We start from the raw sequence: 16,678 nt of genomic DNA on the forward strand, positions 1-16,678 counted from the left end.
GCAGCTGCCTATCACCGCTTGCTCTGTTCAGTAGTCGCTTTCCACTGCAGCCGCCGACTAGTCAACCTCACTGCGGACCACCTTCTACACTCTGTGCTTCTTTGTCTGTGCGGCCGAGGTGGCAGCCCTGCGGGCGGACGCTGCCGTTGAGAAGCCCAAGCCCCTCGACCCTCCTCTTTCTTCCTTGCTTTCTTTGCCTTCAGCAGCCAGTTGGCGCTGATGCCTTCACCGCCTCTCCTCTTCACTTCGCCGGATTCTTCAGCGAGCTCGCCTTTGCCTGCTGGCCACTCCACGCCTTCGTCGGTCAGCAGAACTCTTCATGCCACTTCATTCGCAGCCAGGCTCACCTTTGCTCTTTCTTCTGCATTCACTGACGCCTGCTGTGCCAGCCTTCCACACCTCTCCCGCTGGTCGTGCAATCACCGGCGTGGCCAGTCAACGCTTGGTTCACCTCCTTGCCAGGCACTCCTTGCCAGCCCAGCAGCAGCCACTTCGCATCTGCCTTCGTCTCCTACACCGTTCTTTCTTCTTGCGGCCACCTCGGCTCCACGTCCCAGCTGCCGCTTCTTTTTCTTCTGCACTCGCCGAAGCCAACACCGCCGGCCGCTTGCGCCCTTCACCTACGCCACCTCGTCCAGCTTGCAGCCGACAACCTCTCGCTGGCCTTCCACGTAAATGTTATATATATATATATATATATATATATTAAAGCTGTTTTGGCCGCCTACTCCAACCACCTCCAACGCCTTCGCTAGCCAGACGACCAACGTAAACACAAAAAAAAACGATTATATATATATATATATATATATATATATATATATAATTGTTTGTTTGTTTTTTTTTGTTTTTTTAAAACAAAACGTCTCCTCCACGATGCTATGTTTCAACGCCACTGTAAAAGATAGAAATATAAATCTATATATATATATAGATGTATATTTATGTATTTTTTTTAAGGCCGCCTTCTCTGCAGGCTTTCACTTCTTTAATTCTTTTTGGTGCGCCTTGAGTGACGTGCGGCTAGAGTGAAGATCAATGCAATATTCTCAAACAAAATAAAAAATAAAAACAAATTTTCAACCTCTCCTCTCTTCCTTTCTCCCTTCTCTTTCCCTCTCTCCTCTCTTTCTTAAGCGGGCTTCACGCTTGAGAGTCCATGGAGCTTGCATAAGCTATGGAAGAGCTTAGCAACGCACCTCTTTTATTTTTTTTATTATTTTTTTTTATTTTTCACTAATTACAAGTTTAGCGAAAAGCATGAAAGCATGAAATGGCAAAAGAAAACAATGAATGTAAGCATAATGATGGTACTTGAAAAGCAATAAACAATAAAACATAAAAAAAACAATGCGGGAGAAACCTCAACCGCTCAATGGTTTACCTTATCCACTCACACCGGGATCACACACCCAAACTTAACCTAATCACTCAATGGTTTTGCAACCAAAAGAGGAAATAGTGGTGGTTTCCACACACTCTCAACCGGATTTGAGTCTTCTCCCCGGCAGCGGCGCCAATGGAGAGACGGAAAACTCTCTCACTTGTAGTAAGAGTAGCACGATCCACGTGTAGCTCAATCCAATGGGATTTGCATCCCTGTCGGAGCTAGGGATTTGACCCGTACCGGTGCACAAGAGCTTATCCACAAATGGAGAGAATGCTCATGGCTACCATCACTTGACACTAGACTAAGCATACACACAAGCTCAACTTGTCCTCATTCCTACACACCCCTTCATTCACAAATACAAGCAAGAGGAACACAATCACTATGCACTCAAGCAAAGAGAAAGACCTCACTCCACTCCTATCTTCCTACAAGCATGCATACATTCAAGCATCAAGCTTCCATGAAAGCTTCAAATCAATCCATGTACTCAAAAATGAAATACTAAAAGCATGCATAAGAGTAAAATGATTAGAGAAGAGGATGAGAAAGACTCATGACATTGCTAATGATTCAATGAAGAGATTTACCTCATACAATGATGTAGATGGGGTGAGAGAAGAGTCTTCACCTCTATGGAGAAGAGGGAGAGTAGGTCTCTCAAAGGAGCTCTTGCATGAACTAAGCCCAAAAGTGTGTCTAAGCTCTCAAATGAGCCACCTTTTATACAAAAATTCTAGGACTCCCATAAGTCCCCATGTGGGATTATTATCAAACCCTCTCCCACATTCATCTACAAAGTGGAACTCTTTTCAAGAGCCCTAAGTATCGTTTTTGTTGCATCCTGGTATTGATCTTCATTTGCAAGCAACATTATCTTTCATTTTTGGCACTCATAATACACTACTGTGTTGTGCTCAAGCTTCCTTATCTTCTTGAAGTTGTGTGTGCATTCCTGCAACCCTAATTCCAACAATTGGTATCAGAGCAGGCTTCCTCCTCCCGGGCAGCATCACCGGCACCTACCGCTTCATCTCCTCCGATTGCGACGAGGTTTCACGAGCGTCTGCAGGTTAGTATATGCCGTGGGCGAGCCCGTAGGGCTCGGTCGTTTCAGAATTTTGATCTGAAGTCATTTCGCCCTCCGTTTTTGCATTCCAAGTACTGCGCAGGCAAAATCGTCCTACTGTGCAGATTTTCTGTCAAGATTAAAATCTGCAGGACAGGTGCCCATTCGTTTGTTTTGGGCTGTGCTACATAGCACAGGTCGATTTTATACAGGTTTACCTCTTACAGACAGCATTTACATCTAGTAGTACAGTCATTGGCCATGGCTGACAACAATGATGTATTCCGCATGTTGGCTGCTGAGGATAAGTTGGATGGCACCAACTATCCATTGTGGGCATATATGATGCGACATGTATTGGTAGCAAAGGGGTTATGGAACATTGTGCAGGGTATTGATGCACGTCCTATTGTGGCTGGGAATGCTGCAAACACATCAGAAACAGGTACTGTAGATGATGGTGCAGGCACAAGTGCTGTAGCAGCTGTTCAAGAACCACCACTTTCAGCAGAGCAGATTCGTTGGGATGGTAGAGATGCGCAGGCTCATGCCTTGATTGCGCTGTCTGTCAAACGTACCATTATCCCACATATTCGCTCCTGCAGGACTTCTAAGGATGCTTGGGATGTACTTGCCACATTGTATCAGGCAAGAAATGAGGCTCGTGTTGCTTATCTCCGAAAACAGTTGGAGAGTGAGCATATGAACGAAGGTGATTCTATGGATAGCTTTTTGACAAAGATCAAGGATTTCAAAGAGCAGCTCATTTCTGCAGATGAAATCCTGTCAGACAGTTCACTTGTGCAGACTGTTTTGAATGGTCTACCAGATTCTTATCAGGGTTTTGCTTCCACTCTTCGCTTGATGATGAAAGGCAATCCCAATGCCTTATCATTTGAGGAGTTAGTTTCTGTTTTGCTGCAAGAAGACCAGTCAAGGCAAAACAGGAATATTATGCGTGTCGCAGATCAAGCTTTCGTTGCTAGTCAGAGAAGCGGGAAAGGTAAAGCTGGCTTTTCTTCTAGTAAGCAGAAATCTGCAAATGCTGCGCAACCAAAGAAGGAAGACAAAGATGAGAAGAAGGGTGACAAACAGAAGACATTTTGCAAGTACTGTAAGGGAAATGATCATGTCATCAAAGCGTGTCCTAAGCTGGCTGCGAAAGAGGCTAAGAAGAAAGAGGCTGGTATGGCTGTTGCAGATGCCTCTCCTTCTAACAATGAATCTGCTAATGTTGTGCTAGATACAGAATGGGCATTCAATGCGCAGTGCAGTTATGACCCATCTTTGCATGACACATGTATGTCTGCAGTAGATTCAGATGTATGGTACTTTGACAGTGGTGCCACTAAGCATATCACCTCGCAGCGTAGTTTATTCACTTTCCTTGAGTCTGCTCCCACAGGGAATACTGTCACTTGTGCCAATAACTCCTCTTATCCCGTTGAAGGAGTTGGACAGATTGTGCTGAATGTTGCAAATGGCAACACCTTTACACTTTTTGATGCATTGTATGTGCCAGGGATCAAAAAGAATCTACTGTCAGTCTCCGCATTTGCCAAAATAGGTTTGGTTGTAAAATTTGTGGATGACAGATGTACTGTTCATGATCTCTCTTGTGGTGACATCATTGTAGCATCTGGTTCACTATGTCGAGGGCTGTATAAGCTCAATATGGATGGCAAATGTGTAGAGGATTCAGCATGTGCTATTATGGATACGCAGGCTATTTCAGATGCAAAACTGTGGCATGCACGTTTTGGTCATCTGAATTTTGCAAGTTTGCTGCGCCTGCAGAAATCTGAAATGGTGTCTTCTTTGCCTAAGCTTGAGGCACGTGTCAAGCATGTTTGTGAGGGCTGCATATTGGGTAAAATGCAGCGTGCTTCCTTTCCCAAAGATGGATCAGTGAGAGCTGAACGCAGATTGCAGCTTGTTCACAGTGATGTTTGTGGTCCCATGCAAACTCCATCATTTGGAAACTACCTTTACTTCGTGACTTTCATTGATGATTTTACCAGGCATGCATGGGTATATCCTTTGAAGGCAAAGTCCGAGGTGTTTTTGTGCTTCAAACAGTTTTTGGTTATGGCTGAAAATGTGTCAGAAAGTAAGATGGGCACCCTCCGTTCAGATCGAGGGGGGGAGTATGTCTTCAGAATTTAATGCATTTCTGGCTGAGCGTGGGATAAAACACCAATGTATAGTGCCGTATACACCACAGCAAAATGGTGTGGCTGAGAGAAAAAACAGGTCTCTCATGGAAATGGCAAGATGTATGGTTAAGAGTCAAAGTCTACCACATGGTTTTTGGCTTGAGGCTGTCATGTGTGCCACTTATGTACTAAACAGGTGTCCCACCAAAGCATTACAGGTTGTCACTCCATATGAGGCTTGGCATAGCCGCAAGCCATCTGTTGGCCATTTACGTGTTTTTGGTTGCCTGGCATATGCATTAGTGCCTGTGCAACATCGCAGAAAATTGGATGACAAAGCTGTCAAATGTATTTTTGTTGGATATAGTGCTGAGAGCAAAGGCTATCGTTTGTATCATCCATAGACAAAGCGCATTTTGGTTAGCCGTGATGTTGTATTTGTGGAAGATGCAGTTCAGCCCTTGGTTTCATGTACTAAGGAGACAGATATCAGCTCACGTGATGTCTATGATACATTGTTGCCTCTTTTCAGTGGTGCACAGTCAAGTGCAATACCTCATGAGGCAGTTTTTCAGCCTATGCAGGTTTTAAATGATGGCACAGATCAGCCTATATCTGATGCAGATGTGCATGATGCACTTGAGGATGAGAGACAAGAGATTGAGGGCTCTAGGAATATGCCTAGATGACTGGTGCAGACTTTGCGTGACAGCAAGTTGGATACCCCTTTGTCTAGTCGCACTCGTTCTGGCTCTCATGGTGCCTCTTATGCGTCAGATTGTTATGCATTGGCTGTTTCTAGTACGTGCGATGAAAGTGAGCCTGTTTCATTTGATGAGGCACAAAGTTCAGAAAATTGGATGGCTGCTATGCAAGCAGAATACGATGCTATTATGAAGAATGGTACATGGTCTTTATGTGACTTGCCCCCTGGCAAGAAGGCCATTGGCACTAAGTGGGTTTACAAATTGAAGCGTAAGCCTGATGGCACAGTGGATCGCCATAAGGCTAGGCTTGTTGCAAAAGGTTATGCTCAAGAGAAGGGCATTGATTTTGATGAGACTTTTGCTCCCACATGTCGTATGACCACTATTCGTAGCATCTGTGCATTAGCAGCTCATAATGGTTGGAATGTACATCAGCTGGACATAAAGACTGCGTTCTTAAATGGAGATTTGCATGAGGAGGTGTATGTATCGCAGCCTCGTGGTTTTGTTCAAAGAGGGCAGGAAAACAAAGTGTGCAGGTTAAAAAAGGCTTTATATGGTTTAAAGCAAGCTCCACGAGCTTGGTATGAAAAAATACATGCATATTTGACTGCACATGGGTTTCAGAATAGTCCAACAGAAAGCACTTTGTATGTTAAACGTGTGGATGGTGTACATCTAATCATTGCTCTCTATGTCGATGACATGCTGCTCACAGGACCAAATGAGAGTCATATTGCTGATTTTAAGGCTGATTTGAATGCCTCTTTTGAGATGTCAGATTTGGGGCATTTGCATCATTATTTGGGGATACAATTTAAGCAGTGTGATGGAGGTATTGCTTTGTGTCAGACAAAGTATATTGAAACATTGTTGCGGAGATTTGGCCTTGAAGACTGCAAGCCTATTGCTACTCCAATGGAGACAGGTTTGAAGTTGAGTCTTCATGATGCTGGAGATCACTTTGATGTCACACTCTATCAGACAGCTGTTGGTTGCCTCATTTATGTATGCATTACGAGGCCAGACATTCAGTTTGCAGTCTCACAGGTGAGCAGATTTATGCATAGCCCAGGCATTAAGCATTGGCAGGCAGTGAAGCGTATCTTTCGCTATTTGAGTGGTACTCGGCATCTTGGGTTGTTTTATCCCAAGGGGGGATCATTGCCGCCAGATTTACATGCTTTTTCAGATTCTGACTGGGCTGGTTGTTATGACACACGCGTGTCCACGAGTGGTTTTTGCTTCATGCTTGGAAGCTCATGCATATCATGGTTGAGCAAGAAGCAGCCTACTGTGGCCACTTCTAGTTGTGAAGCTGAGTACAGGGCAGCTTTCACAGCTACGGTTGAGTGTGTGTGGCTCAGACGCCTTATGGCTGATTTGGGTGTTGGGCAGCCATCTGCCACCACCATCTTCACTGACAGTCAGAGCGCATTGGCAGTTGCGCGGAACCCAGCGTTCCATGCTCGTACGAAGCACATTGAGGTGCACTACCATTATGTCAGGGAGAGACTCTCTGCAGGAGAGATCAGTTTGGCTTATGTGCCAACACAGGATAACCTTGCAGACCTTTTCACAAAGGCTCTGCCTCGTGAGAAGTTCGAAGCTTTTCGCAAAGCTTTGGGCTTACTCCCTTTTGTGGATTCGTCCACATAGCTAGACACTTCCCTATACATGAGTGCTAGCTCTTGTTCACCGCATCACTCCAGGGGGGATTTGTTACCATATTATAGTAGTGATGTGTGTGAACACACTTAGGACCATCATCATGTATCACCATCATCTCATTTACCATATGTTCAAACCAAATCCTCAGTCATCTTTGCACTTGCTAAAAAAGATGTCTCAACAACCCTGAGACAGGGGACTCATACACGAGAAGAACAAAAACATAGACATGAAAGTGAACATCCACAAGTGGACTCAAGAAAATAGAACCTCAAACTTGCATCCTCATCATATTAGATACAATCTTCATTGAACCTGGAGCTTCATCTCTTGAGCTAAGCAAGTCCTCTTTGTTCAAAGCTCCAATCCTTAATGATGTAATCTCATAAAACTCTGCAGCAGCAGCAGCAGGTGTTCACAAAGCTGCAAACCTCTAAAACCTCAACCAAACTGCAGGTAACCCCACTTCTGCAGATCCTTTCACTACTTCTTCCAAGCACAAAACTTCAAAACTGGCCACCCCACCACCACAAGGCAGCTCTTTTCCAGTATCCTGGTTCAGCTCGCCAGCAGCACGAGCTTCTCTCCACTCTCCAGCGCCTCTGCACTGCCCTTTTGTTTTTCTGTTCATCAATTTCCCCAGTATTACCAGCTCTCTTCCCAAGGCGGTTTTTCACGTGCCAGCTGCCGCCTCCCTTCCTCACGTCAGAGAGCTTTCTCCCTCTTGGATTCGGCGCTGCTCACTTCCGTCTGCAGAATTTCCCCACACTGTAACGCCCGTCCTTTATACACGAGGCGGCTCACACACACATCCTTTCTTTTCCTGCACACCCCCGACTTTCAGCAAGCGTCCCAATAGAGCATCAGAATCTTTTAATTCAAAGCACTGATCTCTGGCTTCCCCATTGATCCATCATCCTCTTTTTATGCAGCTGCCTGTTTAAGCTCTGAAGAGGACCTGCATGGGCCACTCTCACTTCACACATCGCCAGCTACCGCATCCTTAGCCTGCAGCCACACCACCTTTGGCTCACCTCTTCACGTCGCCTCACACAATTGCAGACCTGCAGCTGCAACCTCTACTTGCGCTGACAGCACACGCCCAAGAACATGCTCTCCACGCCTGCAGCTACACCTTCTCTTCACACAGCGCCCGACTGCTCTTTACACGGAAGCCCCCGCTTGTCCTCGCCAGCCTGCTCTCCTGGCCAACAACTTCCCTAGGCTTCTCTTGCAGAGCTGCGCCTGAGAGCTCCTTTCTTCTCCCGCTGCCCCCTTAGTTGCGCATCCCCACGCCAGCCTTCTGGAAGCCTTCACCCCTTCGAGATGTCTGTGTTGGCTGCCTCCAGAACCTCACGCTGGCCCACTTGATCTTCCACGCCTCCTTCCAAAATAAGGCCACGTTTATTTTCTATTTTATTTAATTTTTGAAAATTGGCCACCATATTGCTTTCACACCAATGCAAAGGCAACACCAATATTAATTGCTCCCCACTATCCACACTTTCAAATGCAATCTGCAAGTGTCCACTCATTTCTTGGATGTGCACACAATTCAAGGCGACCAAACAGCTAAAACCACCTCCATCCAACCATATTCCGAACAGGCTTGTAACAAGCTCAACACCAAACCATTTCACCTGTACACCTGGCGACGCCCTCAAAAGCAAAACCCTCCACACACCATACATCCCGTATGTACACAGACACTTAATCCCATGCATCTGGATTTGCATTTAATAGCCTCACATGCATGGTTTCACACCATAGACGTGCTGTGGCACGACAACGTGTGGGTATCTTCGACGACCCAGAGCCCGAGCACCGTATGGTCAGCACCCTCTAGGATCCTTCGCAAGTCACCTAGTGCTTTACTCATAGGTCACTTCCTTGGTCCCTCATCCACTATACCAGAAGCTCTCCATTTAAATCAAACCAAGGTTGGTCAAGACCTCGGCCAACCTTGCTACGGGAGACTTCCTCCGTTGACTCTCCCCATCAGCAGTTGCAACTTTAACAGATAGGTCTCCACGACCTCATTCTTACAAGACGGTCAAAATGCTTCCCCAACATTCTTGACATAAAATAGTCATTTAAAAATAGATTTCATATACAAATACAGTTCCAACAATATTTCCATTTTTTCTCATCACTCCACATCCTTTCACATTAGTCCCCATCTTTTTTCATCTTCCCATAATTTTTTCTTCTTCATCGATCCCTATCACATCACATCATTCCCACATCAAATCACATCCAATCGTATCATCCACATATTAATCCACATCATCCATACATCCATCCACATCATCCACATCATCCATACATCCATCCCTTTATTGTTTACTCTCTTGAATTTTAGAAAATTGTGTAGATTAGAGTTCTATAAATCTAATTTGGGTTAATTTAAGTCAATTAAAGAATGATAAAAATAAAAAATGGTCAGCCATACAAAGGATGTTATGGCAAAATTTCCAAGAATTTTATGGAAAAGAAAGTTTGTTTTTATGTTATTCCAAAAGAGTAATTCCCACCATTTTTGCATCTAAAATAAATATTATAATTACTCCATGTACATATTCACCTATGGATATGCATGGATATCACTGATATTAATTATTAAAATTGCTTTCTATGAATAGAAAGATGCATAATGGAAATTATTTATTATAAAAGTGTTATTCTCATTAAATTTAATTTTTATGCAAAGATGCATAATGGAAATTTTTTTATCATAAAAGTTTTATTCTCATTAAGTTTGATTTTTATGCATAGAAAGATGCATAATGGAATTTTTTTATTATAAAAGTGTTATTCTCATTAAATTTAATTTTTATGCATAGAAAGATGCATAATGGAAATTTTATTTATTATAAAAGTGTTATTCTCATTAAATTTTATTTTTATGCATAGAAAGATGCATAATGGATTTTTTTTATTATAAAAGTGTTATTCTCATTAAATTTGATTTTTATGCATAGAAAGATGCATAAAGGAATTTTTTTTATTACAAAAATGTTATTCTTATTAAAATTAATTTTTATGCAGAGAAAGATGCATAAAGAAATTTTTATTATAAAAGCGTTATTCTTTTAAAAAATGAGTTTTATGCATAAAGAAATTCCTTTTATTTTAAAAGTGTTATTCCTATTAAAACTAATTTTATGCATAAAAGGATTTTTTTAAATATAAAAGTGTTATTCCCATTAAAGTTGATTTTCATGCATAAATAAATGCATAAAGAATTTTTATATCAACATTAGAATTCTATTAAATTCTATGTTTAAATTCCATGAGTATTTGATAATTAAATACTCTAAGAGAGAAATTCTATGTTTAAATTCCATAAATATTTGATAAATAAATACTCTAAGAGAGAAATTTCAATCGTTTTATATTCACACGGATTGTAAAAAGAAAATTCAAGAAATCTATCGAGATTAAAATATTCGAATAAATGATTATTTTATTCCTCATTGGAATTTATAACTAGTTTAGAAATCAATTAAGTGAATATTCAAAGAAAGAAATTCAGTAAAATAGTAACTGAAGAATCAAACCTTTTCGAGAAAGAAAGTTCAGGAAAAATCTTATCCGACTCAAACCTTGAATCAGACTATGACCAAGACCAGACTCTTTCGTCTCAGTTTCGAGGAAAGAAGATGTGACTAGTTTAGAAAAATACACTCAAAACTCTTGCCAAATCTGAAACTAAGTTTGAGACCCTTCGAATTGGTATATGGATCAAGGTTATATAATTCGAGGAATTTTGGTATGAAATTCAAAATGTCGATCAAGAAGTCTTGGTAGGGATACTGATTCAAGAAATACTCCTTGTTTTCAAAAGAAAATCAAACTAAAAACTTGCATAAAAACCCTATTTTCTTAAAGGACTGTCATACGCCAGAATGATCGAGGGAGCATTTGGTATATGTTTTTCTAAGAAAAGTTCTGTTGCAACAGCTGACCCAGAGTGTTCAAAGGAGAGCTCACACAGCAAAGCCTGCCTAGGTCTTGACCAACCTCGGTATGGTTGAAAAATGGTGCGCTTCCGGTACGATGGATGAGGGCCGATGAAGGGGTCCCTGAGTGAAGTGCCAGGACAACTAGGCGATGCACGGGCTCGCGGTGCCTAGGACACCCATGCGTATGTCGTGGGAAGATATGTATGATGGACAAAATGATTATTGTAATCTGTTGGCTGAGACAAGCTGGTCTCAACGGAGAGTCTAGAGAGTGATACTGTTTTTTTGAGAAACAACGGTCTAGATGGAATTTTTGAGTTATGACATCTGTAACCAAAAACTATTTGTCAATAGATTATTTTATATGTTAAAGTTTTTATAAGAGGAGCATGTGCATATCTGTATTCGACAGGGAAAGTTAAGAAAGGCATTCAATTATGGGTGGGTGAGAGGAGCGTGTGCATATCTATATTCGAAAGAAAAAGTTAAGAAAGGCATTCAATTATGGATGGGTGAGTAATTGTCTGGTTCTACCAATTCTAGTGGTTGGGTGGTGGCTAACCCATGGGCTGGAATCAGTGAAGTTTTAATAATTAAATTGAAATAATAGGAATACGCTTAGAATTCGAGTAGTTAAATAAAATCTTGAAGAATTTCTCAAATGAGTAGATCAATGACTGTGCCTGACTTCGATTAAGAAAAAAGCGTAGATTTTCTCAAATGATTAGATCAACGGCTATGCCTGATTTTGGTTAGGGAAAAAGCGTAGATTTCTTGAGCAGACGTAATGTAAATTAAGAAAGATAGGAATGGATGTTATGTGAAGTGAATGAATCCTATGTGATGGGATAGAAAATGATGTATCTGGTCAAGAATGGATACACATATGAATTGGAATTGGATTAAATAATATAGATTAATGTGGAATAATGTGGAAAGATGAGAGTTCAATATAGAAACTGTATTTGTGACCTGTTTGTAAATGACTGTTTTATGTCAAGAATGCTGGGGAAGCATTTTGACCATCTTGTGATTAAGGTCGTGGAGACCTAACTGATAAAGTTGCAACTGCTGATGGAGAGTCAATGGAGGACGTCTCGCGTAGCAAGGTCGGCCGAGGTCTTGACCAGCCTCGGTTCGATTTAAATGGTGAGCTTCCGGTACGGTGGATGAGGGACCAAGGAAGCGGCCTATGAGTGAAACGCTAGGTGACCTGCAAAGGATCCTAGAGGGTGCTGACCATACGGTGCTCGGGCTGCTCTGGGTCGTCGAAGATACCCACATGTGCGTCGTGGAAGATATTGGAACAAGGAGTAAGAGTTGTTTTCTGAAACTAGGCATGGATCTGGTTGATTATTGACCTTGCTGGTCCTCAAAAACGGATGAGACCATGATGGCTCTCTTATATGGATCTATTGATTGATCTTGCTGATCTTCAACGAGGATTCCATCTTGATTTTTATATGTGAAAATATTGTCGGGGTACTATGAGATAGGGACTATTGAAAAGGCCCCTGAGTGAATAGGTGGTGAGCGTTCTGGTTGCCAATGATGCCATAAGTGCACCGATGAGAATGTATGATTGGAAATATGGATTCAACCAGAGATTTTGAGGATTGTCATTAGTGACATAATGGTTTCATTAAAGACGCCCATGCGTATGTCGTGGAAGATATGTATGATGGACAAAATGATTATTATAATCTATTTTTACTGGATCTCGTTGTTGTTGACCTGCTGGTCTCAATGGAGAGTCCAGAGTGATACTGTTTTTTTGAGAAACAAGGGACTAAATGGAATTTTTGAGAAACAAGGGACTAGATGGAATTTTTGAGTTATGACATCTATAACCAAAAACTATTCGATAGATTATTTTATATGTTAAAGTTTTAAAGAGGAGTGTGTGCGTATTTATATTCGAAAGAAAAAGTTAAGAAAGACATTCAATTATGGGTGGGTGAGTAATTGTGTGGTTCTACCAATTCCACTTGGTTGGATGGTGGCTCTAACAGGCTCGAATGAGTGGAATTTTCATAATTAAATTGAAATAATAGGAATACGCTTAGAATTCAAGTAGTTAAATAAAACCTTGAAGAATTTCTCAAATTAGTAGATCAATGGTTGTGCCTGACTTCAGTGACTTCGGTTAAGAAAAAAGCGTTGATTTCTTCAAATGATTAGAACAACGACTATGCTTGATTTCGATTAGGAAAAAAGCGTTGATTTCTTTAAATTAAGTCAGTGATAGTTTTCCTTCTATCTGGTTTAATCAGGTGAAGGATAGTTTAGTCTCTTGACCCGTTAGAAAATTCGATTAAGAAAATAAAAAGGTAGAATCGTCCCCGTTTTTCGGGCAAGGAAAATTTTCCCGATTTTGGTTTTCGAATGACCACTAGATTAGTCTCGTGTCCGAACATTCGAGAGGGCGAGGCCCCCCAGTGGGAAACCCTGTCTCGCGCAAGAGGAAGCTACTTTCGCTACTAGCAACAGGGAATTCGATGTACATGATCTTGATAAGGCTAGGAGTTATTCATTATGTACAACTCTATAATCACTTGCCCCGGAATTTTAAAATTTCTTGCCGTATTTTTTGACTTCTTAGTCGCTTTATTCCTAGGAGAAGATTTACAGCACCATTGTCAGTGATGAATCGTGTATATCATAGCATGTCTCCATTGCAGTATTGCCTTTTTATGCGTACGCGATTGAGGCAGTGACTTTTGTAGCCGAGATGCTCTTTGTATATATCAAAAACTTTTGATAATAAATGATGTTTTGTAAAAGATTCCAAATTGTTTTCATGGTTGTGAATATTGGTTAATAAAATTATCAAAGTGAATCTTGTTTTCACGAATTATGATAGAATATTTATTTGTTTAAGAAATAAATCTCAAAAAATAAATAGTCATTAATCTGACAAGGTTAAGTTGATAAATATATCGTTTTATCAGAATCATGAGGCGCGCAGCCCGTGCTAGGCAGCCGGATCCTCTTACTGATGATGAAGAATTAGATCCTGACGTTCGTAAAGCCCTACACCGATCCAGCCCCTTCGTATTAGTGCATAGACCAGCCCCTTCGTATTAGTCAAATCAGGATCCGTCTTGCCACAAAATCAGGGCAATGCCAGGAGGACTCCAGCTCATCAACCATCTGCCTCCTGTGTTAAGAGTAATCTCAAAACTCCTTTCTAAAACTCGGGTAACCAAAGAGAAAGAGTTCCACCCCAGTCTGCAGAAGCAGCCAGAGCAATTACGAAAGCACAAGTAGTGGAAGAGAAAAGAGGTCAGATGTATGCTATGATTGAAAACCAAGGGCCAAATCGTCAATTCTCTGTCATCCATGCTCCAGCTGAGTATAAGGGTAAGCCATTTAAGCTTTTGATTGATTCAAGCAGTACTCATTCATTTATTTCCCCTAGATGCTTGTGTAAGATAGTCTTAGAACAGAAATCACGGAAACCTATGCAAGTTGAATTGGCCAGTGGAAAGATTCTTTTCACTCACCATGAGAGAGATTCGTATTCGATTTGATCTAGAAACTAACTGCCAGTTCAAAGTCTTACCTTTGGGAGTTTTTGACGGAATCCTTGGAATGGATTGGCTCGACAAAAATCAAGCTGACATTCAGTGTCACAATGGAATCATTTCCTTCCATGACCTTCACGGGAACAAATTTCAAGGAACTGGTATTTCCAAATCCCCAGATCTACAATTAGTAAAAGCTTCTAGGTTACTGAAAGAACTTAAAAAGAAGCAGCTCATTTATGTTGTCAAAATGAATGGAGTAGACACAAAGTTAAAGGCTAAAGAACCAGAATGGTTAAGTGAGTGATGACTTATTCCCAATAGAGCTAACTGAGATGCCTCAGATTCGGGAAGTAGATCATGAGGTAGAATTGACCCCCAGAACTTAGCCCAGTGCACACAAAGTTAAAGGCTAAAGAACCAGAATGGTTAAGTGAGTGATGACTTATTCCCAATAGAGCTAACTGAGATGCCTCCGATTCGGGAAGTAGATCATGAGGTAGAATTGACCCCCAGAACTTAGCCCAGTGCACACACAAAATGCCACTCCTTCAAGCCATTGAACTCAAGGAACAACTTAGGCAGCTACTAGAACAAGGGTTTGTAGTAAGACCCAATGTTTCACCGTGGGGAGCGCTAGTTTTCTTTTAGAAAAAGAAGGATGGAACGTTAAGACTCTATGTGGATTATAGAGGTCTCAAATAGCTAATAGTTAAGAATAAGTATCCTATCCCCAAAATTGATGAGATTCTGGAGGGGTAAATGGAGCCCAGATCTTCACAAAAATAGATCTGAAATCAGGGTATTACCAAATCAAGATTAATGATCAAGATATGCCAAAGACAGTCATCAATACTTGCTATGGGCACTATGAATAGTATCATGCCGTTTGACAGTCATCAATACTCGCTATGGGCACTATGAATAGTATCATGCCATTTGGATTGACAAATACCCCAGCTATGCCTAATGCAGGACATTCTCAGAGAATACTTGGATGATTTTGTTCTTGTTTTCTTTGATGATATTCTGATTTACTCAAAGAATGCAGCTGACCATGAAGCTCACGTCCGTAAAGCTCACGTCCGTAAAGCTCTTGAGATTCTAAGGAAGCACCAACTCTTTGCAAAAAAAAAAGAGCAAATGCACTTTCTCTGTCAACCATGTTGAATACTTGGGCTTTTTGGTATCCAAAGATGGAATTTCTCCAGATTCTGTAAAAGTCCAAGCAGTCCTAGATTGGCCTGAACCAATGACTGTGAAAGAAGTCACGGTATTCTTGGGATTAACTGGTTGGTATATAATTTTTATACCTAAGTATGCTCTCATAGCTTCCCCCTGACTAATCTTCTCAAGAAGAATACCCCGTTTCAATGGTCTGCCAGGTGCAAGAGTGCTTTTGATAAGCCGAAGACCAACCTGGTAACCAATCCCATTATGAAGTTGCCAAATTTCTCTCCACCTTTGAGGTAGTAACTCATGCCAGTGGTTTTTCCCTGGGAGGTGCGCTCATGCGGGAAGGCCTATGAATCCCAAAAACTCAGAACGCATGAGAGAAATTATGTTGTCTACGACCAGGAGCTACTTTCAGTAGTCTATGCTCTAAAGTTATGGCGACATTACCTACTGGGTCAAAGATTCGCTTTGATAACAGATCATCAGAGCTTAAAGTGGATCTTCACTCAAAAGGATCTCAACATGCACCAAAGAAGGTGGATGCAGACCCTATTGGAATTGTTGAAATTTGAGCAAAATGATGAGCTATGGTGGATCAAACACTAGAATCAACATGATTAACAAAGTGATTAAGAAATAATTAAGACGTAATTAGTGAATAATTAGCAAATAGATTAATGTAGGCATGGATACTCAAAAACCAGCAACTTCTCATTAGGGCTATGCCTCAATTTATAGAGTTTACATCAAGCATCAAATCCCATTGATTTCTCCATGATTCACTCCCAGAATATCTCCACCTTTTGCCTGATTCTCTCCACCTCTTCTCTTTTCCCTGAATATCTCCCAGAATAACTCCATACTCCTAAATTCCCTCATGCTACCCATTATTCTCTCCCAATAGATTCTTCTAACCTTTTCACAGGTTCTTTCACAATTACATCTCCTCTTTTATAGCCTCTATCCAAGAGCTTATTCCCACACACACCCTATTCACTTGTATATTTCAACACCTCC

Source organism: Cibotium barometz, chromosome 19, assembly GCF_041138505.1.
Source record: "Cibotium barometz isolate CiBa-2024 chromosome 19, ASM4113850v1, whole genome shotgun sequence".
Classification (NCBI taxonomy): domain Eukaryota; kingdom Viridiplantae; phylum Streptophyta; class Polypodiopsida; order Cyatheales; family Cibotiaceae; genus Cibotium; species Cibotium barometz.